Source organism: Sus scrofa, chromosome X, assembly GCF_054392235.1.
Source record: "Sus scrofa isolate SSC_HxYL_T2T_F1_AM1 chromosome X, Sscrofa_HxYL_maternal_Yorkshire_Landrace_v2.0, whole genome shotgun sequence".
NCBI lineage: Eukaryota > Metazoa > Chordata > Mammalia > Artiodactyla > Suidae > Sus > Sus scrofa.
The window spans coordinates 82,642,997-82,666,086 of NC_139401.1; positions in this window are offsets into that span (position 1 = coordinate 82,642,997).

The following is a 23,090-nucleotide window of genomic DNA, read 5'->3' on the forward strand; positions in this document are numbered from 1 at the left end:
CTCAACATCACTAATTATTAGAGAAATGCAAATCAAAACTACAATGAGGTACTACCTCGTACTGGTCAGAACAGCTATCATTAACAAGTCAACAAATAACAAATTCTGGAGAGGGTGTGAAGGAAAACAGAACCCTCCTACACTGCTGGTGGGAATGTAAATTGTACAATCACTATGGAAAAAAGTTTGGAAATTCCTCAAAAAACCAAATATAGAACTAACATGTGGAGTTCCCCTTGTGGCGCAGTGGTTGACGAATCCGACTGGGAACCATGAGGCTGTGGGTTCAATCCCTGCCCTAGCTCAGTGGGTTAACGATCCGGCATTGCCGTGAGCTGTGGTGCAGGTTGCAGACACAGGTCGGATCCCTCGTTGCTGTGGCTCTGGCGTAGGCCGAAGGCTACAGCTCCAATTCGACCCCTAGCCTGGGAACCTACATATGCCATGGGAGCGGCCCAAGAAATAGCAAAAAAAAAAAGACCAAAAAAAAAAAAAAAAAAAGAAAGAACTAACATGTGATCCAGCAATCCCACTCTTGGGCATCTATTCAGACAAAGCATTCATTCATAAAGATACATGCACCCCCTATGCTCCTTACAACACTATTTTCAATAGTCAAGACATGGAAACAATCTAAATATCCATTGACAGATGAATGGGTTAAGAAGATGCGGTATTTATACATAATGGAATACTAGCTGGTCTTTAAAAAGGACAAAATAATGCCATTTGCAGTGACATGGATGGAACTAGAGATTCTCATACTAAGTGAAATAAGTCAGAAAGAGAAAGACAAATATCATATGATATCACTTATATGTGGAATCTAAAATATGGCACAGACAAACCTATCTATAGAACAGAAATAGTCTCATAGATATGGAGAGAATGCTGTAGTTGCCAAGCAGGAAGGGGAAGGAGTGGGATGGACTGGGAGTTTGGGGTTAATAAATGCAAAACAATTACATTTAGAATATATAAGTAATGAGGCCCTGCTCTATATCACAGGAACTATATGCAATCACTTGTGATAAAACATTATGGAGGATAATGAGAGAGAAAGACTGTATATATGTATGACTGGGTCACACTGCTGTACAGCAAAAATTGACAGAACATTGTAAATCAACTACGAATTTTTTTTAAAAAAGCCATTTTAGCTATTCTGTCCTAGGACCAAGCTTGACATATTGTTTCTTAATAATACAGGTACAATTTTAATCTTCCTTTTATGTGTCACAGAGCGTGGAGTTTAGTTGAAACTCCAGAAAAATTAATAAACAGAAACCTCTATTAATTAGAGTTTGGAAACCAGAAGAATGAACTTCCATGCTCTGTGACAGTAGTAAAGTCCATCAAGAAGAAAAAATAACCCTCTTCTTTCTTGGCAAGAACTCAGCCAATAAAAAGCCATGAACTCTTTGTTTAATCTTGCCCTTTCAATTCCTTTTCCTCTCTATAAATATGTTCTCCTACCCTTGCCATGTGAGAATTTATACATAGCTTGCCATGGTTGCAGACTTCAAATTGCAGTTCTCTGATGACCCTGTATGAACCAACCTTTGCTGTAGAAATTTCTAGAGTCTATTTATTTCAGATAAATATTTTGGTGGTCTATAAGAGGACTATAGAAGACTCATGATGGCTCAAGGACTAGTGAGGAAACAGGTGTGGTACCCACAGTTGAGCCCCTTGTCAATCACTGCTTTCTCACTGACCCTGGGGTTGTTTGAAGATACATTTTTCTCCTGAATTTGAGCTCATACTTTTGAGGTCTTCCCAGTGTGATTTGGGATCTCTTTTAAGGTTTTGTCTTTCTCATTAAGGCCTTGTTCTGTGTATAAGTACTAATTTGTCATTTCTGTCTGATTTTGAGAACAGAATTTTTAAATGAAACTGGCAGAAAATGCCTTGGGCTGATTCCTTCAAAAACAGGGGTCATTACTGTGAAACCATGCTAGGTTTTCAGCCTTCAGGCTATTCCTTTGGAAGAGGCTATTCTCTGCAGACTGGCTGAAAAAGCATTTGGCTTGCTGCTCTGGGAATAAGCTGTCTCCTTAGAATTGGCTAGGATTGCCTTGCAAGCATTTGAATTGAGCTGTTTGTGCTACAAGAAATTTGAGTTGTTTGAAAATTGATTTTTCACTCTAGAGAAAAACTCTGAGAAATGGGATTCCAGTTATCTAAATATTTTGAGGGTGTCCCTTTCCTACAGGGACTCTGGCCAATTTTTATGTTCAAATTGGTTCTTCCTCATGCACATTTCTAACTAAAAGGACCAAAATGACTAAAGACAATTTAGAACATTAATGATCATTATGGAGACACTTTTAAATTCTCAATTTCCTTAAAAGTGAGTTGGACTACAATAGCTCAAAAATTCCCAGAACTGAGTGCAACAGTTTTTCAATTGGTATTTTGAAGCTTCCCAACATTATCAGGATTCTAAAATTGCCTATAAAAATAAGATTTCTTAAGATTAACAGAGGTAGACAAAGAATTGAAGAAAGGCTTATGGTCTTCTTCCATTCTCCTTTCTCTCAAACTACACCTCCAGTGTCATCTTGTGTTTCTCCCTTGGCTCCTCATAGCCAGCCTCTGCCTCTGGCACTATCTTCTTCCTTTCTGTCTACGCAACCTACACCTCCACTATACTCTCAAATTCCTTATATTAATCTTCTCACCAAACTTTCCTTTATTTGCCAAAACTCTCCCCATTCTCTTTTCCTCTATCTTATCAGAACCTGTCCCTTAAAATTAAGCCTAGAAATGATCCAGAAACTAAACCCTTAATTTCTTATACTCCCTGGACTAATGCTAAACTATCAGTCATAAAGAGTTTCCGAAACTGAAGATCCTCACTGACTTACTGAGGAATTTAATATAGTCATTCAAACTTTAACCAGATTTCCCTGACTTATATCAGTTGGTCCACATGCTTGACTGTGAAGGCCAGACCTGGCATTAGATGAAAAACACTAATTGTAAGAATTCTAAAAGGTCTCTAGAAGTACAACTTGGAGAGAAGCCCACTGACTTATTATATTATCAAGATGAAGCAATCACTGGGCAATTTCATCAAGCAATTCCTAGGGCTTTGTCAAAGCCTCTTAATTGGATCAAATATCAGGCTTGCACACAAAAATATGATGAAAAAATTCATGACTATTTGACCAGATTTTTATAAAGAAAATTATTTAGATCTTCCTTCAGATGTTTTTAATGGATAGATTTTAGCTCTATGTTTATTAATGTACTGAACCATATCCTTTCCCTTCTCCTAAAAGGACCAAGATGGAATGGGAAATGATGTCCACTCCTGATTTAATTTGACAAACCATCTTTCTCCCACTCTAGATTGGTTACCTCCAAGGAAGACCACAAAAATTCTTGATCTTCAACTCCATTAAATGGAAGCTTCTAAACAGAACCAAAACCCTTTTAATTTCTGTTATTATTTCAAAGATCCAGGGCATTAGAAAAGGTAATTGCTACAACTTGAATGCTCTAGGCACTTTCAGCCCTCTAATCAGCTTTTCCAACATCCTCCCAATTCTCAATGATGGGGCTCTGAGGAACTACAGGGACTCTTCCCAATCCTTCCTCATAACTGTCCTGGTGATTGGGGATGAACCTCTTCCAGTATTATTTGACATTGAAGCAACAGTCTCAGTGTTAAACTCCACTACTAAAAAACAGTTCTTGTGTCAGATGATTAAACAGTTCAAATAATGCAAATCTCTCATGAACCTCAAGAGATTCCTGTGTCTCTTTTTTTTTTTAGGCCATTAGAGAGATACCTACTCTTTTCTCCTTATTCCCCCCTCCAACCACACAAACGTTTATTAGCCTGATTCTTTTTAGAGAAGTATTATGCCAGAACTTCCTTCTCCCAAAAGGGGGAAATTATTCTGCAAATTGATAGTAATGACCAAAGTAACCAACCAGGTGAATTAAATGACTCTTTGATATCTTTTATTTTCTCTGTCTCAGTGAGTACTAGAGTGGACTCTAGAAACACTGATCATTTTTCCTTGAATAAGATACCAACTTCCTAATAGGTGAAATATCCAACACATGTTGATAAAATTTACAGTGTTCCTCCCATGGAGATTTAGATAGTTGCTTCAAAACCTGTTTTGAGAATTAATACCCTATAAGTAAAGAAACTCTCAAAACGTAAATGCCATAATAGAAGATAATAAGGTTCAAGGCCTCAGTATCCCTTGTACTTACCCCTGTAGCACTCCCATTTTACTGGTGAGGAAACCTAAGTTTCAAAGGCTGGAGGTTTGTCCAGACCTCTTAGCAATTAACCACATTGTTATCCTTTGACACTCTGTTGTTACTAACTCTCAGACATTACTAACATCCATTCCCAATGGAAGTAATTTTTTTTTTACTTTAATTGATTTATGCAGTGCATTCTTTAGTATTCTAGTTAATGAAACCAGCCAATACTTTTAGCTTTCACTTAGAAAGAGAAAAAATTCACCTGGACAGTAGTGCCTCAGGGATTTTCTGATAAACCTTATTTTTTCCAAATGCTAAATTCTGATCTGGATGACATAACATTTCCTAAATTTTTTACTCTGTTGAAATATTTGGATGATTTTCTTTTTCAATTTCCTTTTCAGGTCTACTCATAAGAAGATAGCATCCATTTGCTAACTTTAAGCCTTAAAAAGACATACGTTTGCCAAGAATACTTGCAGTTTGCACAAATCCAATCCAATATTTAGGGCATCTGATATCAGAAAAAGGGCCACACCTAAATCCAGAAAGATTTCACGTCGTTCTATTTTCCAAATCCAAAATTAAATACCAACTACGAGTTTTTCTCAGGCTAGTTGTTTATTGTCAAAATTTATGTCTTATGGACAAACCACTAAATGTTTTATACACAACAATAACAACCTCAAACTAATTTTGTAAAAAGTACCAGACAATATAACTTTTAAGGCCTTAAAAGATAATTTGATGAAACCATCTACACCTTGACATCCTAATTTTCAGATTCTCTTTTTTCTTCAAAAAGGAAAGGAATGTCCTTGGGGTACTCACTCAAAAACACAGGGACCACCAGTTACCAAAAGGATATGACAGCCAGCAATTGGACCCTGTGGTATGGGGATAATACCTTTGATTTAAAGTCAATATGGGCACTGCCATTTTGGTTAAGGCCACTGAGAAAAGAGTTATGGGATCTGCTTTATCCATTTTTATATCCCATGCAGTAAAAGTTCCCCTGAATTCTCATCACACTTAACATTTCTCAGCCATCCACCTCACTTCCTGTGCAATCCTTTTGCTACTGCTCCTCAAATAACTCTTTTTATGGTAACAACCTTAACACTGCTACTCTTCTCTCCATCACTGACAAGGTTTCTCATTACTGCTTAGTGCTAATGGACTACCTCCTGACTCCTTGTGATAATCTACAGGAAATTCCATTGGGTAACATAGACTTATCATGGATTATTGATGGTTCTTATTTAAGAGATGACAATGGCAAATATTGTGCTAAGTGTGCTACTGCAACTTCTTTTGATGTTGTTCAGGTAGCATCTTTACCTATGGATACTTCAGGCCAATAGAATGAATTATATGCTATTTCATGGGTATGTAGTCAAGGACAAAGCTGCAAATAGGTATGCTGATATTTAATATGCTTTTGTAGCAGCTTCTTGTTTTGGAATTTTGTGGTAGCAATGTCACTTCTTTACATCTGGTGGAAATTAAATTAAAATGTCCTCTATGTTCATTAGATGTAATACTTTTATCTGCCACTTTACTCACAATCAAGATTCCAGGGCATTCTAAACTTGACTTTCTGGAAGCTAAGGATGTCATTTTGATGATATTTCTGCAAGAAATGCTGCCCTTAAAGGTGCCAACCAATAGCACCCAAATCTCTTTCACGGTCCAAATGTATATTTCATCAAATAATAATTTAGGAAAACTGGAATCCAAATAATTGGCCTCAGAAAGGAAAAAAAAAACAATATTTGAAATTCAATAATTCTTGGTTTGATAAAAAGAGGAAGCTCTCCTTTAGACCCAATAAGAATCTAGTCCTATCTACTAAAAATTTCCATTCCTTACCACTGTACATGTATTAAATTGCAGGCCTACTGACAAAATGATAACCTTAATGAGTTATTATTGGTGGAGAAGAGTTAATATGGCTATAAAAATTGCTTACTGTAGTTGTCCCACTTGTCTAAAGTATAACCCATGGAAGCCTGGTTGTCCTGCTCCCAGAGAGTTTAAACAGCCTAATAAACAATTTGAGTCCTGGGTAATGGATTTCATACAAATTTTTCCATCTAGTGGATTGATATAAATATGTTTTAGTCATAATATGCATGTTTTCATACTGGACTAAAACATTCCCTTGCCTTTTGTGTGGTTAAAGTGTTCTTTCAAAATATTATCCCTACCAGGGGAACATGAGGAACCCATTTTCCTAGGCAAAAAGTCTGAAATGTTTGGCCATTTATACAATAACCAAACTGACCACCCTTAATCTCCTGGTTTAGTCCAATTCACTAACAGCATTATTAAGAATCAACTGACAAATTTTAGATTCCCTTCAAATACCTTGGCCAAAAGTATTGCCATAGGTCCTTCTACATCTCAGATCCATCACTTTTGGAGCTCATAAACTCTCAATCTTTGAGAGAGGCAAAGGATACCCAAAGTGCTTGGTTCCTGATAAAAGAATTACTTCAATATGCTGTAGTAGAGAAATCTTTTCAAAATGCACCCCCCCACCACCACTCCAGGAGACAAAGTCTTAAACATCACACCTTGCAATGTGTAGATTTTTCCTATTGAAAAAGACACCTCCAGAGAACTCTCTTCAACCTTGCTGGAGAGGCCCTTATCAAGTACTGCTAACCAAAACTTGTGCTATCAAAACCCAAAGAAAAGACTCTTGGATTCATGGGAAACACCAAAAAAGGGGGCTGAACCCTGACTGGACTTGCACATTACCTGGTGACCTGAAAGTAAATATTTTTTGGAGTTGAAGCAAACAATATTTGTCTGATGAAATAATTTTCCTGGATATCCAGAGCAGAGCTTTTGAAAGTTTTTCATTATACCATTAATGATGACATAAGGCTTCAGATGATTTTCATTGTCTATAAGCTTGGTAACATATGGACATTAGACCAAAAGTGTCTGAGAGTTCTCCTTCCTCCTACTAGCTGTTATTTGAATGTGACATAATGGATTTCCAATCTATGTACTTTCCTTCTGACATGATATAGGATACCCAAGAAAGGTACTTTCTGACACTAAGGGACAAAAAGCTGCAGAAAAATAAAAACCTGAGTCTTGATTAGTGATTCTTTTAGAGAAAGATCATGATCAAAAGTAGGAAATGTAAAGAAATTAATAAACAGAAATTTATTTTGTGACCAGAAGGAGGACCTCTCATGCTCTCAAGATAGCAGAGAGCAGATCCCAACAGGAATAAGAATGGCCCCTCCATTTTACTGGAAGAACATAGCTTATAAAAAACTATGGAGTGTTTATTTACTTTAGGCTTTCCAATGTCTTTTTCTTCTATATAAAAATGTTCTTCTTCCTTTGCCATAAAGGAACCTGTATGTATGTTGCTGGCCATTGTTGCAGACTTCAAATTGCAATTTTCTGTTGATCCTGAATAAACTCATCCTTTCCGGAGGAATATCTGGCAGTCTATTTTTTTTGCTTCTGAAGTGTAGACTCTGGAACCTTTCTTGGAACTCAGGATCTATTAGATGCCTGTGCCTGCATTTCAGTATTTTAAAACAGAGATACAAATAGTAACTGACAATACTTTTCTTTAGAGATTAAATGATAAAATATATCTTTTTTTTTCTTTTTATGGCTGCACCCATGGCATATGGAGGTTCCCAGGCTAGGAGTCAAAACAGAACTGTAGCTGCCAGCCTAAACCACAGCCACAGCAACACAGGATTTGAGCCATGTCTGCAACCTACACCACAGTTCATGGAAATGCCAGATCCTTAACCCACTGAGCAAGGCCAGGGATCCAACCCACAACCTCATGGTTGCTAGTTGGATTCATTTCCAACTACAGGAACTCCAGATAAAATATATCTTAATTAGAGCATCATATACATAGCAAGTCTTCAATAAATATCTATCAACTGGCATCTATCTATCATCTATCTATCTAATTTTCCTATTATCACTATCATCTCCTTCATCACTGCATGATTACAGTTAAATATATAAGATAAACACTCCTGCAACAGAAATCTCATAAACCTCATTGAATATATTCTTCCACCCCAGATGTGATGTCTAACTTGAGGAGCTATTCTCTTGCTTCTATTTAGTTTTACCGTCCATATATTTATCTCTGAAATATATTTTGTTAGGTCTTCTGTGGTCTTGAAATGTAAAAGTTTAGTCATTTCTTATGTTCTTCTGTGACTTATTTTGTTTGCTCAAAATCATATTTGTAAAAGACATCCATGTCAACAGGTGTAGCAGTACTATTCATTCCTTTTTATTGCTATAAAACATTCCATTGACTACAACAAAGGTAAGTATTTGAGACTTTTGTCTGCTTTATATACCTAACAGTGATATTGTTAGGTGATAAATTAAGTAGAAGTTTGGATTTAATAAGAAACATCAACTTTCCTAATTAGGATGATTATATTCCATATTTGTTTTAATAATTCAATCTAGCAGTGGCAGAGTTTCACATTCCTGTCATCCTAAGTAATGGCATTGTTTTTGTCAACATAGTAGCTATATATTATCTCCTGATTGCAGAGTAAGGTAGCCTGATCTTCTCTACTAAAAAGATTATACATCTTCTTTTATTTTATTGGCTATTTAGATTTGCTCTTTTTAAAGTGCCTGCTTAAGCTTTCCGTCCATTTTCCTTTTGGATTTTTTTCCCCTAGAGATTTGTAGAAGTTCTTTATATATTGTGAAAACAAATTATTTGTGAAATAATTTTATAGGTAATTTTTTAGTATTTTAATATGTTTGATAGCCAGTCTTAATTTTAATGTAAATGTATCCTTTTATTTAAGAGGAATTTGTGTGTATACACATCTTATCAAATTTTCCCAATTCTGAAGTCACAAAAATATTTCCATTTCTCTCTAAAACAATCATTTTTTTTTTCACTTTAAGTCTATAATCTATGTTAATTTTAATGTGGGTTCCTGTCCTCTTTCACAGCTCCCTCTCAGGAGTGCTAGTTGTGTCCTGATTCCTCTCTCTCTCTGTCTTTCTTATTCCCTTTTGTTCTACTTAGTTATGTGGAGGTTGCTTTGCCCCTTTTGCAAGTTTTAGGTCTTCTGCCAACATTCAGGAGATGTTCTATGCAAGAAGTTGTACATGTAGTTTTATTTTTTTAAATGTTTGTGGGAGAAGTTATGTGCCACATTTCTCCTCCACATTGTTGATCCTGCTCCACTCTTTTACACTTCTTTCAACTCAGGTCTACCTATGAAAAATTCCCCCTTTCTTTTTACTTTTCTAAAAAAGTCATTATTTCTCCTTTAAATTTTAATAATAATTTGGAGGATATAGAAATATAGTTTGGTAGCTTTTTCTTTCAATTAAATATCTTTCACTCTATTTTGTTCTAGTATAATGTCTGAAGAAATATCCAATATCATTTGTATCCTTGTTCCCCAAGAGTGTTTTCCCACTAAGTATTTTCATAAGTTTTTCTTTCATTTTTCTGAATTTTTAATATATTATGCCTACTTGTAGATATTTTGGTATTTTTCCTGATTATTATTTTGTGGACTTCCTGAAATCCTCCAAAATCAACATCTATTTTTTTTCAAATATATCATATTTATTTTGCATTTTTTTCCTTAGGGTATTCACCTTATGTATATATTTCAACAATTGTAATTTTACCACAGGTTTTAGATATCCTGATCCATTTTTAAAATTCTTTTCTTGTATTTTTAGGGCTGTGCCCATGGCATACTGAGGTTCCCAGGCTAGGGTCTGAATCAGAGCTGTAGCCACTGGCCTAAGCCACAGCCACAGCAATGCCAGATCCAAGCTACACCTGTGACCTACATCACAGCTCACAGCAATGCTGGATCCTTAACCCACTGAGTGAGGTCAGGAATCAAACCTGCATCCTCATGGATATTAGTCAGATTCATTTCGGCTGAGCCCCAGTGAGAACTCTGAACTTCTTTTTTTTTTTTTATTTGGTTTTCAGTTTGGGTAATTTCTATTGATATGTCATTAAGATCACTTATTCTTTCATAGGCTGTGTCTAATCTACCAATTTTCTCATCAGAGGTATCACATTTTTTTATGGTATTTGAATTTCTGGACATTTCCTTTTGCTTACTTTTAGAATTTCTATTTCTCTGCTTATATTACTCATCTGTTCTTGCATGTTGTCCATTATTTCCATTAGCACTTTAGCATGCTGTACAGTTATTTCAAATACCCTAACAATTTCAAAATCTGCTATATTTCAGTGTTGTTCTGAGATGTTCTTTGTCTCTTCAGACTATTTTTCCTTGTTTTATAACATCAATTTTTGTTGAAAGCTGGGAGTAAATTATTGGGTAAAAGGAACTTCACATAGGATTTCTGTGTGAAGTTTTATGTTTATCCCTCTTGAACCTATATTTTGCTTACTGCTTCCTGAGGCCCTAGATGTCAGAAGTCAAATTTGGTGGTGTCCCTGTTTTTTCCTGCATTGTTTTCTTTGGGTTTTCCTAGACACTGCCTCTTCAATAGAGCCTGATTCTTGCACTTATTTCAGCTCTTAATTCCTTTTATTATATGGCAACCTTATTGATGTGATGTTAATGTATGTCATGATAGGAAAACATTCTATGTTAGGGGTAGGCCTCATTCTTATAGTAATCTTATAACCCTGGCATTTGACATTCACAATTTATTTTCAGCTTTTTCTTGCCTTAGGTTAGACAGGAAGGCTAGAGATGGTAGCATTGGGTATTTCACTTCCCACAGGACAGTTCATCTCTGGTAAAAGAGTTTCCCTTGAGGGCATGAATTTGTAAAGAGAATATACTACTCTTCATGTATTTAGAAGCAGAAAGTGATTTTTCCCTTTAGCTTAGTAAACCAGTGGGTCTCCTGTATTTAAAACTCATGAATATTTGACCCCTTATCCCAAAGCTGAGCTCCCAAGTGTTTATATAGCTCAAGCTAATCCTTGCTAAATCTGCCGCAATTTTCAGTTATTCTTAAATTGTTTCTATGAATTTCTGCTCCACCAGTGGTTTTGCTCTCCACAAGCTGTGAGTGTCTGTATTCACATGTCTCTTTAGTTTTGGGATCAGTGGTTTGCCCAGTGACCTCTATTCTCTGATGGATCTAAGAAGAATTGCTGATACTCAGTTTTTTCAACTTAATTTCCCTTGTGGTTAGGATGGGAGTGAAGAGTCCCAAACCATTTATGTACTAGACTGGAAACTAGTAGTCTTTTTTCCTTTTGGGGCCTCACCTGTGGCATATAGAGGTTCCCATGCTAGGAGTCTAATTGCAGTTGATGCCAGCCTATGCCAGAGCCACAGCAAACCAGATCTGAATCACATCTGTGATCTGCACTACCACTGAACAAGGCCAGGTATTGAACCCACAATCTCATGGTTCCTACTCAGGTTCGTTTCTGCTGTTCCATGACGAGAACTACACCTATACATTTTTAATTCAAATTGTATAATAGCTAACTACAAAGATTTTGAATGAATCTGTGTGAATTCAAAATGAAAAGCTGTATTCTTTTGGTAGAAAACCTTAGAAGTATCTTAATTTTTTTATATTTTAAGATGCACATTTTTCTCTATATTTTATTGTTTTTGAATCAGAATGTAATTTACAATTTATTGCATCATAGAAAGTTTTTGTCAGCCAGAGAGCAGTTTTCATTGACTATACATGTGTAAACTTGCTCAAATCTGTTCATAATATTGTGTTACACTGAATTATGTTCATCATTGGCATAACATATTTTAACTGCCATTTCAATTTTTAAAAACATTATCATATGATAAAACATTAAAAGAAAAAGTTTTATACACTGAAATGTTTGGAAAAAGAACATTGGTAAATTTTATAATTGTTAAGAAAAAATAAATTTGTTGAATTGACTGAATTTTCAGAATTGCTTACTAAGCAAGAGTCAAGATATGGAAATTCACACAAGTATATGCAGATGTAATTTATTTTATTACTAATAAATGTGCAAAATGATTACTTATAACTAGAGCCACCCCTAGGTTGTGGGAGCTAGTGTATGATTTGTGTGTAGGGAAGCAGTCCAGTCTATAAAAACTAATCAAATAAATATTAATTACAAAATTCATGGACTAATGTTAGATACAATAATTTACTAATCAAGATTTAGAATAGTGAGTAGAAATGCTGTGCTTACATATTTGATTATTGTACAATCTGTGCCTGTAAAGTTCTTTATAGTGTTCAGTCAGTGTCTTTCTGTTAAGACTTAAGAACCTTCTCTTCATGTTCTTCATTGTTGATTGGCAGTTCCAGTCTTATTTCATATCTTCCACTATGAGTAAAAAGTAGCAATGCTTTTATTATAATGCTATGGCACTTCAGAATCTGTTTGTATTGAGACAGTACTAATTATCTGCCTCTGATAGCCCTAATCTCATTTATTTAATGCTCTTTACATCATTACATTTTGTACTGCATCATTCACTGTGATGCCCATGAATACTGGCTTTCAATGATTCTCTAAAAGGTTGTTACTGTGCTAAGTTGGTGATAAATATCAATGCAAGTCAGAGTATTCAAGAAAATGTGAATGTCAGTTTATTTTCTAGTAATGTTAAAGTACCACCTGGAATTTTTAAGCAAAACTATAGAGTAACACATCTTCCAACAATGTGTTCACTTCATCTTATTGGGCTGCAATTGTTACATTCCTAAAATGTGATTGCTTTCAATGGTAATCAAATCCTTGTCTTTCACATATCATCAGCAGGGGAGATTTATGCAAGGAACACCCATCTTCCAGCTAGTGTGGATACATAATGGACTGGGAAGAAACAACCTCACTACATCAAGGTGAGAGAGGATGTTAATTGAGTAGGCCAAAGGAAGTAAATGTCTTGATAGCTTTCAGATAAGATAAGCATAGTTTTAATTGAAGACCTGCCTGAGGTTGTATAAGACCTATGGAGAAAAACAACAAAATTCACAACTAAAAGCTGAAAAAACTCCACCCAAATGGACCAGAAACCTTAAAAAAGATACCCTACTCCAGAAGAAAAAGAGGAAGACACATCCACAGATAGGAGGAGTGATTTCATGATATAAACAACCCCATACCTCCTGGGTGGGAAGCTCTACAGACTGAAAACTAACTGGTTCACAGAGATTCACCTACAGGAGTGAGAGTTCTGAGCCCCACATCAAACCCTCACATGCTGGGATCTGTCATTGGGAGAAACAGCCTCTGGAGCATCTGGCATTGAAGGCCAGTGGGGCTTGTGTGCAGGAGCTCCACAAGACTGGGGGAAATGGAGACCCCATTCTTAAAAGGCGCACACGGACTTTCACATGCACTGGATCTCAGGGCACAGCAAGGTCTCCATAGGAATCTGGGTCAAACCTGACTGTAGTTCTTGAAGGACATCCTGGGAAAACAGGGGTGAATGTGGCTTGTTGTGAGGGAGGGACATTGAAGGCAAAGCTCTCAGGAATATACAACAGCGGCCTTTATCTGGAGCTGGCCATTTTGGGAAAATCTGGCCCCACACGTCAGTCAGTGCTGAGAAGCCCCAGGACAAACAAAAATCCAGATGGGCTCAGAGCCCTGCCCCTCAGAAAACAGGCTGCCTAAAGACCCCTCAGCTACACAGCTGCCTCTAATCCCATCCAGAGACTAAGCCCCACCCTCCAGAGGGATTAGAATCAGCTCCACCTACCAGTGGGCAGGCATCAGCCTCTCCCATCAGAAAGCCTACAGCAAGCACCCATACAGACTTCAGCCACAAGGGGGGCAGACACCAGAAGTAAGAGAGGCTACAACTCTATTATCTATAAAAAGGTCACCACACCAAAAACCTATAAAAATGAGAAGACAGAGAACTATAACTCAGATGAGGGAGAAAGGAAAAACCCCAGAAAGTCAGCTAAGCGATGAGAAGTTTCTCAGCCTCCAGGAAAAAGATTTTAGACTGTTGATGCTGAAGATGATGCAAGACATTGGAAATAAACTGGAGGCAAAGATGGATAACTCACAGGAAACACTGAGCAAAGAGATACAAGATATAAAACTGAAACAAGAAGAGATGCAAAATACAATAACTGAAATAAAAAAATTCACTAGAAGCAGCCAACAGCAGAATACAGGAGGCAGAAGAAGGAATAAGCGAGGTGGAGGACAGATTAGTGGAAATTACGGATGCAGAATAGAAAAGAGAAAAAAGATTGAAAACAAATGAAGAGAGTCCCAGGGAACTCTGGGACAACATTAAATGCACCAACATCCGTATTATAGGGGTGCCAGAAAGAGAAGAGAAAGAGAAGGGGACAGAAAACAAATTCCAAGATATAATAGCCGAACACTTCCCTAACATGGGAAAGGAACCACTCACCCAAATCCAGGAGTCACAATGAGTACCATAGAAAATAAACCCAAGGAGGAATACCCCGAGACACATATTAATCCAACTGACCAAAATTAAAGACAAAGAGAACATCTTGAAAGCAGCTAGGGAAAAGAAACAAGTAACATACCCCGGGAACCCCGATAAGGTTATCAGCAGATTTTTCAGCAGAAACTCTGCAGGCCAGAATGGAGTGGCAGGATATACTTAACATGATGAAAGGAAAAAACCTCCAACCAGGACTACTCTACCCAGCAAGGCTCTCATTCAGATTGGAAGGAGAAATCAAAACCTTCACAGATAAGCAAAAGCTGAGAGAATTCAGCAACACTAAACTAGCCTTACAACAAATACTAAAGGAACTTCTCTAGGCAGAAAAGACAAGACAGCAACAGGAAACAAAAATTCCACACATGACAAGGCTCACCAGTAAAAGTATATATATAGTAAAGATATGAAATCATCCATGCACAATTATACCACCAAAATCAGAAATCATGAGAAGAGGTGGGTACAAATGCAGGATACTGGAGATGTGCTTGCAATTAAGAGAACAACAACTTAAAACAATCTCATATCTTATATCAAACCAAAAATCTACAATTGATGCACAAACAAGGAATCTCTGGAGAAGAAATATATCTCATAGTAAATAAGTGCATAATCCACCATGAAGGGGGTCATTCAACATCATTCTTGGAATGCTGAAGTCTTCTTAGATCTGATTCTAATTTCCTCTCCATCAAAGAATTTATGATAATCATAATTAAATAATGCAACTGTACAATTAAATAATACAGTTCTACAATTGTATTATTAATAACCATTTTTCTCCATGGTACAATGTAAGGTCTATAATGTCTTGTTTATCACATCACCTAGAATGGTGTAATGCCTTTATTGAAGAATCAATGAGATAGAACAAATTGTGAGGACATATTTATATACTTACACTGTTTTGTAACCAAATTATGCATTTTATATTTTACTTATTTTCAGAGGGTGTATTATTTTTGTTATTCTTACCAGTTAAGTTATTCTTTTTATCATGCTATATAAAATATTTAATGGTATATAAGGCTTTCTTCTTGATAAATTTTAGTTGCATAATATACACAATTTTAATGCTAATTGTTAAAGAATAATTGAAATGTAATAGATAATACTAAATAGTAAAGATGAAAGTCATACAAAATGGGATAAAGCATAGAATAAATTTCCTATTTGTCTCAGCATATTTTCCATTCCACTTCTCCAGAGGGAGACACTTAATCTGTTTCTTAAGATCCATGATATAATAATCTGTCTGAATGTATATATATTTGTGTTTAAATATATTTGTGTTTAAATATATTTGTGTTTAAATATATGTACTTTATTCTGTAAAAAAAATTCTGTGATAATAAATGTGGGAAAAGAATGTGAAAGAGAACGGATCTGAGTACATATATAACTGGATCTCTTTGTTGCACAGCAGAAATTATCACAACCTTGTAAATCAACTATACTTCAATAATTTAAAAAAAAATGAAAAAAAGAAAAAGACCTAGCCTGGCCCTGGAGACAGTGACACCTTGGCTGGTCCCTCTGAGCCAAATTTCTGTGACATCAGAAGGCACAGGGATACAAAAAGGCCAATCAAGCATCCAGATGTGCCCCAGGTGCAGGGGAACTGTCCCTGCTCTTCAGCCACAGGCAGGCTTCAGGAAGAGTGTGGTGCAGTGTCTGAGGTCCCAAGGTGGTCATGCAAAACCCTGCAGGGCTGAAATCCTCTTGGGAGCCTAAGGAAGAGGTCCTGCAGCATCAGCCCCTTAAGGAGACAGGGCTGCTTCTCCCAGAGCTGGCTGCTCCTGGTATGCCCTGACACCAGATGAAACAGTCGCTGTGGCTGATGGTGTAACTGAGCAGGACCCTGTGAGGTCTTCCCAGAGTGGACCTCCACTCATGTCCTCTGCCTGCCTTTTTGTCTATAGAAAAAAACTTTAGTCAAAGAATGGATTCATTCGGAGAAGTGAGAAAATACAGAGAAAGGAAAACTGTCAAGCAAGACAAATAATGATAGTTTAGCCATTCAACAAGGTCAAGGACCTTTAGTTAGTTCTTCAAAGACTATAGATAATATTCCTTGCCATGTCCTTGGAGCTGTTTTGCAAGTGCTGACGCACCCACTGGGTGGAAGAAGTCAACTGTATGCTGCCCACAAGCACGTAGACCCCGGACTGGTTGGAATCAGGAGGCTGATGATGCTGACTCCCAATTACCTTGCCACCATCCAATCAGGAAAGTGTCCATGAACTGACCACGCCCTGCTCCTCAAACACTGTAAGACTCCTCACTGTCCCCTCCAAGGAAGGCACAGTCCTTGAGGCACTAGAGGGTTATGTTCCCTTCTTTACCTGGCAATTAAAGCTACGTTTTCTGTTTCCTTGGGAAAAAAAAAAAAACAACAACAACAACAAAAAAAAGACCTATGGAAAAGATGAGGCTACTGTCAGAGGTGGCGGCAACAAGAGGTGACTCTTTAAGCCCCCACCTACTTCAAGTAATAGACACTGTATCTCATGATAGGATTAGAGGGGAGAAAGACCTAATGCATAGAGTCACAAGTGTATCTCAAACCCGAGGGTCAGTAGTAGATCATCAGTAGCCTAGAGCCTTGGCTTTTACCCTGTGTTGGATATAAAAATCACATAAACTGAAAATGTTATCACTATTCTAAAGTTCCACAATACCACTTTAATGCTCTTGATTTCCTTATTCCATTCATTGTGCTACATGTGAATATTTAATTACAATGTTTCACTCAAATGTAGATACTTAACCAAATCAATGATGACCACAAATGCAATGACAGCTTAATCTCATGCAATCCAATAAAAGAAATACCACTCCAGCTGACATAATATAATCCACTTGCAGGCCAGATGCATTTTTGGAACCTAAGCCTGGCCACCTGGCCCTGGAATTAATCTGTAGATAGTCTTTGAGCTCCTTGGGACATCCCATTAATCCAATGATTAGACGATAGTACTGGTGAATCACTATCTTCAAAATGTAGAAACAGTGACAAGGATTTCCGTTCTTGCCACTATTATTCAACATAGTTTTGGAAGTCCTAGCCGGAATAATCATAGAAGAAAATGAAATAAAAGCAATCTAAATTAGAAGGGAAGAAGTAAAACTATCACTGTTTGCAGATGACATGTTATATTGTTGCAGACACCAAAATTGCATTCTTTGTTGATTCCGAATAACAAAATATCAGGCAAAATATCTGGTAGTGAATTTGTTTTAGGTCAACAAAGGCAAAGAAGCTCATTTTCATTAGATGGAACTATTGTTAATTTATTTTTTGCATGTTTTCTCTTTGTTGAAATCACATCGTTTTCGATGGACTATTCCTTCTATATATGCAAAATATTTTTTTTTTATAAATTTGATTAACTTTAAAGAAGATATCTTCTGGCTTTTATTAAATTCAACTTAATGGTGAGTTCAGTTTTCCAGATCAAACTAAAAAGATTCCTTAGATATTTATTCTACTATAGATCAAAGAATTAATTGTGCTGTTTTTCAATATGTCAATGTTAAAAATAGAAGGAAAATATTATATCTTTAAATGTTTTAACAAAGAGAAATATAATTTTTCTTATGACTAAAAAGTGACAGAGAATTATAGTGGGTATACTTTGAAAGAGCCTTGTCCTTGGAAGTCACACTATAATATGTTTTATTTGCTAGAGTGTATGAGATTTGGGGTGAGAAAGACCTGGGTTCTAATTTCAGCTTACCAACTGTATGTCCTTAAGCAAGTGATATTTCCTTTGGTGTTAATTTTAATTATCTATTTCCTCAATAGTTTTGCATAATAAATAATAGCAAAACCTGAGTTTCATAAGGCAAAAAAAGAAAAAAACATTTATTCAACTCATGAGTTTGTGGGCTTTAGCTGGGTGAAGCTGATAGCTGATACTGGCAGTACTTTCTGCTAGGCCTGAAGTCAGGTATAGGTTTTCTCGGCAGCCCTCTTGATCTTGGCTGAACTTGTTCACATGTCTGGGTATAAGCTAGAAGTTGATTGATCAAGGATGGACTAAGACATAATGACAATGATGACTAAATTTTGTGCCATGTGACTCCAATCTTCCATCAATTTAGACTGGGCATGTTCTCATGGCAATAATGGAGGAGAAAAAAACAAGCCCAATTATGCAAAGTTTTTTTAAAATATCTGCTGGCATCTTATAACCCAACATTTTATTGGCATGTCATACGGTAATCAGAGTGAGAGGGTGTACTGCAATGATATTTGACAATGGACATGGAACACGTGAAGGGGAAAACTGGGACAAAAATATTTCAATCAATGTGCCACATAAATCATTTTCCTCAGTAAAACAAGGAAAAGAAAAAATATACTTACCTCATTTTGTCATATGACAAAATAAAATAATGTGTATATGAATATTACTAATTGCTTCATTCCAAGGCAATGACAATATGATGATATTATCTCTATAAAAAACAAGGGAAAGGTTAACCACAGCTACCAAGAATAATTCTTATACTACTGTAGACTGGTCGGAATCAATATTACTAGAGCAGGGGAAATAATTCTGTTAAAGCAACTAGTCTATATCAGGGGTTTTCACATACATTAGCTCCCTTAACATTCAAATAACCCTTTCAGGTGAGTACCATTGTCTAAGATTATAAAATTAGTAAGTGATGGAAATATTATTCTGATGCCAAAATTCACAAAGTTTACAACACTCAAAAATACCTACAAATAAGAAATATTTTACAAGGGGAAGATAAATTATTTGGGGGTATTACAACTGGGTTTATGACCACCAGGTGTATAGTGACTATCATAGGAATATTGTACACATTGAAGAAAGAAGACATTATTTCCCTATCCTTATTGGCTCACAGATTTTTGTACATGCCATGAAATTATAAATATAAAATACATGTTGAGCATATTAGGCATTATTTTAAAGCTATGCATATATTGTGACTTAAACCTCACATAATGCTTTTATTATTTTAAAATTATTTTTACTATGATTCTCATTTTATAGGTAAGAAAACTAAGGCACATCCAGTAGGTGGCAGAATCAGGATTCAAACCCAGACAACCAAACTATGTACTCTTATACATTATACTATCATTCATGGAAGATATATTTCCTTATGGCATTGGAACTACATAAAATCTTTCCTGCTTGAAGTCATAGCCCATGAAAAAAAGTCCTATTCCTCTGATTTAAACAATTGGAAGTGATGCTATTTTGTTGTTGCTTTTCTTAACTTAGTTGAAAATACAAAAAAAAAAAAAAAGATCTTGTAAGATGCAGGCAAGTCTACATCTTAACATCGTTACAGTACATAGTGAGTATTTAATAAAATCTCTTCTGAGTGTGCAGAATCTCTGGTATAAATTGGAAAACCTTCTACTGTAGGGTTACTTTGGGTGTATTCTTAATATTTCCTATCAATCTTCATTTACAAAAGCCTACTGAGGAAGCTGATATGAGACTATCTCAAAACGCACAAAGCTGATTTTGCTGTAATAATTGATATAATTATTGGCTACTAAGTATGTGCTAAAGAGTATGGGCTTTCTATCAAAACTTCTGTCATAAATTTATTTATCAGATATCCTAATGTCCAGAATAGGGATTTATAGTAAACACTATGAAATATATGTGAGTATGAATATATATATATATATATATATACATATATATATATACATATATATATAGATAGATAGATAGATCTATGATTTTACTATGGTTTACTATACTTTGACTGCACCTATCCTTTTATTTTCTTGGAGTAAAATTATATTTTACTTAAATGTTTAGCTGTTGTCTTTTACTTTGTCAACGAAGAACAATTAGACTTAGGAAACCGTATCCTTTCTATGGTTATAATGCTCAATATCATAAAAATCACGTGCTCGGCATTCCCATTGTGGTTCAACGACTAAAAAAATCTGACTAGGATCCATGAGCATGAAGGTTTGATCCCTGGCCTTGCTCAGTGGGTTAAAGATCCAGTGTTGCCATGAGCTGTGGGGTAGGTCACAGACGCAGCTTGTATCTGGCATTGCTGTGACTGTGGGGTAGGCCAGCAGCTATATCTCTGATTTGACCCCTAGCTTGGGAACCTCCATATGCTGCAGGTGTAGCCCTAAAAAGCAAAAATAAAAATTGCATGCTCAAGTGTATATATATGTGTGTGTGTGTGTGTGTTCAGGTATGTGGTTTTTCCTCACCCTTAACCACTTATTTTATTGCTGTTCAACTTAAAAATTTGGTACAAGTTATTACAAAATCAGTTTCTCTCTTTTATAGTCTGATTTAAGACATTTTGATGTTTTGTTTTTGGAGAAGAGACAAGTGTTGATAATGGTCTACTACACTACAGAAAAGAATGTATTTGAAAATATAAAATGCCAAGACTAGCCCTGTCAGCGTTTTGATAGGAAGTTTGGGGAAAGTTGATTAACATTATTATCTTTCAGGCTCTTGGACATAGCACTTATCCTCCATCAGAAGTACGGCATAGTCTCCTCCCATACCAAGAGGGAAATGAAAATTAATAAGAATAGATGTTATAGAAACATTTGTATGGTGTACTGCCTAGTGTTTCACATTGATCACTTGTATTCATTTGATCCCACACCAATTCAATGTATAGACAGAATAGGGATTATTAGTCTGATGTTATTGTTGAGAAAACTGGTATGAAAGGGAGTTAATGGCTAATTATGAGTGACAGAGTACATGAATTGAATTTGTTTATTCGTGGTATGTAGCAGTTTTGCACTCTATGCAGTGCCCTTCATTAAATGTCAGATACTAAGTCTTGACAATATTCAGTTTGGGGTTCAAGTACTACTGTTTGAAGAAGGCAAAATTTTTAAAAAAGATTTTTCTTTCAGTCAAATTTATAAATGCTTAAAAACTATTCAGATTAAGAGAAGAGGAAGAGAGAAACATATACATTGCTTATTGTTTTTCTTCTAAGTGCAACACTTTTAGAGACTATATAGCCAACATTTATCAAGAGGCTTTAAATTGTGTATGTATTTACTTATAGCAATAGAAGGGTGTGTGTATGTGATATATATATACTTGTCCATATATATGTGTGTGTGTGTGTGTGTAATTTTGTCAGTGGCTATATCATCCTAGCAGGATTATGGGATTGTGTGCCATCTTTGTTGTCTTATTTTTGTGTCCTACATTTTATAACTAATATAAATACATATGACTTGATGATAATTTAAAAACATTTAATTACTTTCAAATTTTGAAAGAGCACAAAAATTTCTGCTGTATGGAACATTATTTTTTGGGCTTGTGATCTATATAATGAAATGTACAAATTTTAATTACTGAGTTTTCCACCTCATTATTACGAGATCTCTTTGTCATCTTCATACAATTTGTAGCTAAAGAAACAAAAATAACAAATTGCTCAGAACATAAAGAAGATATAAATATACATAATCAAACATATAGTTATATAGGGTAACTGGATGTTAAAGACCCTAACGTATTGATTTAAAAAAATCAGGATTCTCTTATTAGATTAGGTACAAGTTTATTCTCCCTCAATACCACAGATAATTTTTGTTTTAAGTCAATGCTAAGTGTATAAAATTCAATATGACTGTTGAAAATTTACATCTTCTAGGTGTCATATTTAAAATATATTTTGGTGTTCCCATGATGTCTCAGTAGTTAATGAATCCAACTAGGAACCATGAGGTTGTGGGTTAGATCCCTGGCCTTGCTCAGTGGGTTAACAATCCAGCATTGCCATGAGCTGTGGTGTAGGTTGCAGAACCAGCTCAGATCCTGCACTGCTGTGGCTCTGGGGTAGACTGGCAACTACAGCTCCAATTGAACCACTAGCCTTGGACCATCCATGTGCCACGGGTGTGGCCCTAGAAAAGACAGAAAGATAAAAATAATAATAATAATAAAATAAAATATCTTATGAGGAGTTTTCTTTTGGCAGGGTGGGTTAGGAATTCAGCCTTGTAACTGCTGTGGCTTGGGTCATTGCTGTGGCATGTGTTTTTTTTTTTTTTTTTTTTTTCATTATTTTTAATTATCTCCCCAAAACAAATTTTGTTTCTACTGTGCAGAATGGTGACCCAGTTACACATACATGTATACATTTTTCTTCTCATATTATCATGCTCCACCTGAGTGACTAGACATAGTTCTCAGTGCTACACAGCAGAAACTCATTGCTCATCCCTTCAAAAAGCAATAGTTTGCATCTATTGCAGTTTTTAATGTGCTTGCTGGCCATCTGTATCTCTTCCTTGTAGAAATGTCTATTCAGGTGTTTTGCCCATTTTTCCATTGGGTTGTTGGCTTTTTTTGCTGTTGAGTTGTATAAGTTGCTTGTATATCTTAGAGATTAAGCCCT